The sequence below is a fragment of the Humulus lupulus genome, unplaced genomic scaffold (genome assembly GCF_963169125.1).
Source record: "Humulus lupulus unplaced genomic scaffold, drHumLupu1.1 SCAFFOLD_901, whole genome shotgun sequence".
Classification (NCBI taxonomy): domain Eukaryota; kingdom Viridiplantae; phylum Streptophyta; class Magnoliopsida; order Rosales; family Cannabaceae; genus Humulus; species Humulus lupulus.
In genome coordinates this window covers 1-2,500 of record NW_026908671.1, presented here as the reverse complement: position 1 = coordinate 2,500, position 2,500 = coordinate 1, and positions in this window count along the sequence as shown.

Genomic DNA, 2,500 nt, shown 5'->3' with positions numbered 1-2,500 from the left:
ATAAAGATTTACTTGGGACGGTTTTTATTGTTGAATATTCTTTTGTCTCGTTCAAGATTGGTTCATTTGATGTATTCATTTCAAAACTACAAATTACAATAACACATTTCTTTTGAATCATTCTACAACATATTGTTCACCATGTGCATGCACTTGGTGGTTGGCATGAGAAATAACAATGTGGATGCACAACGTGTGGTGCTCATGTGTGATGCCATTGATATTTCTCAATGTTCGTGCCGGAGGCTAGGTGCACACCATCCGCACGCACGTGGGGTGCTCATGTGTGCACTTGTGGGCGGATTGAGTTTCACAATGTGGATCCGGGGTGCTCATGTGTGCACTTGGTGGATGGCATGTGTGCACCAATCACCATGTGCGTGCACTTGGCGGATGGCATGTGCACGAACGATGCATGCACCGCATGGGGGGTGCTTATGTGTGCACTTGTGGGTGGATTCAGTTTCACAATGTGGATCCGGGGTGCTCATGTGTGCACTGGGCGGATGGCATGTGTGCACCAATCATCATGTGCATGCACTGGGCGGATGGCATGTGTGCACCAATCAACATGTGCATGTGCATGAACGATGCATGCACCACATGGGGGGTGCTCATGTGTGCACTTGTGGGTGTGTTGAGTTTCACAATGTGGATCCGGGGTGCTCATGTGTGCACTTGGTGGATGGCATGTGTGCACCAATCAACATGTCCATGTGCATGCACCATGCATGCACCACGTGGGCACACCTCTTGGTAGCCGGTGCCCAATTTTTTTTTTTTCATTTTTTTTCTCCCCAAAACACCCACACCTGCTCCCAAAAATTATAATATATACTTCCCAACCATCCATTGCCATTGGAATTGTGTTTTTGCCCGATTTTCTATTTTTTCAACATTTTAATATTTTAATTATTTAAAAAAATTGTAAAAAAATAATTATTTTTATTTTTTTGTGTTTTAAATTCGTAGACCCCTTCTTTACATTAAAACAACCATGCACACAAAATTTCGTTCAATTTGGACTCATATTCTTCAATTTATGCTCAAATATGTCTCCCAAGTCCATGTGCATGCACCATGCATGCACCACGTGGGCACACCTCTTGGTAGCCGGTGCCCAATTTTTTTTTTCCATTTTTTTTCTCCCAAAAACACCCACACATGCTCCCAAAAATTGTAATATATACTTCCCAACCATCCATTGCCACTGGAATTGTGTTTTTGCCCGATTTTCTATTTTTTCAATATTTTAATATTTTAATTATTTAAAAAAATTGTAAAAAAATAATTATTTTTATTTTTTGTGTTTTAAATTCGTAGACCCCTTCTTTACATTAAAACAACCATGCACACAAAATTTCGTTCAATTTGAACTCATATTCTTCAATTTATGCTCAAATATGTCTCCCAAGTCCATGTGCATGCACCATGCATGCACCACGTGGGCACACCTCTTGGTAGCCGGTGCCCAATTTTTTTTTTCCCATTTTTTTTCTCCCAAAAACACCCACACATGCTCCCAAAAATTATAATATATACTTCCCAACCATCCATTTCCACTGGAATTGTGTTTTTGCCCGATTTTCTATTTTTTCAATATTTTAATATTTTAATTATTTAAAAAAATTGTAAAAAAATAATTATTTTTATTTTTTGTGTTTTAAATTCGTAGACCCATTCTTTACATTAAAACAACCATGCACACAAAATTTCGTTCAATTTGGACTCATATTCTTCAATTTATGCTCAAATATGTCTCCCAAGCAAAAATCATATATGTTCCTGGCAGGCACCTTTTTCCTCAGAATGCTCCTTAGGGAGCTTCGGGGGGTCCGAAGTTGACGTGAGGGGGTGGGTCTGGTGGGCACCGTGGGTGCACACTAGGCCCATTTTCAGCGTCTTTTTGTGTTTTCACACTTAGCGGTGCGGCCATGGGGCTTCTTGGTGCGTGTGTATGCTTCTTTGACCATGTTGTCACCGAGTGTGCATTCGTGTTGGGTTGAACTGTGTCTAGCGTACGTGATAGTGTGTGAGTGGTGATTTGGTTGTTTGTGTTGGTTGGCTTGGTGCTTGTGCATCGAACTATGAACACTCCTACCGCCTTCAGTGTTGCTACAAGAGCGCTGCTCATTTTGAGCGCAACGTTCGGTTTCCCCTGTGTTTGAGTCAAATTAAGCCGCAGGCTCCACTCCTGGTGGTGCCCTTCCGTCAATTCCTTTAAGTTTCAGCCTTGCGACCATACTCCCCCCCGAACCCAAAAACTTTGATTTCTCATAAGGTGCGGGCGGAGTCCTTTAAGGCAACCTTCCGACAATCCCCTGGTTCCCCGGCTATCGTTTATGGTTGAGACTAGGACGTATCTGATCGGCTTCGAGCCCGCCAACTTTCGTTCTTGATTATTGAAAACATCCTTGGCAATGCTTTCGCAGTTGTCGTCTTCATAACCAAAATTTCTCCTCTGACTATGAAATACGAATGCCCCCCGACTGGCCCAATC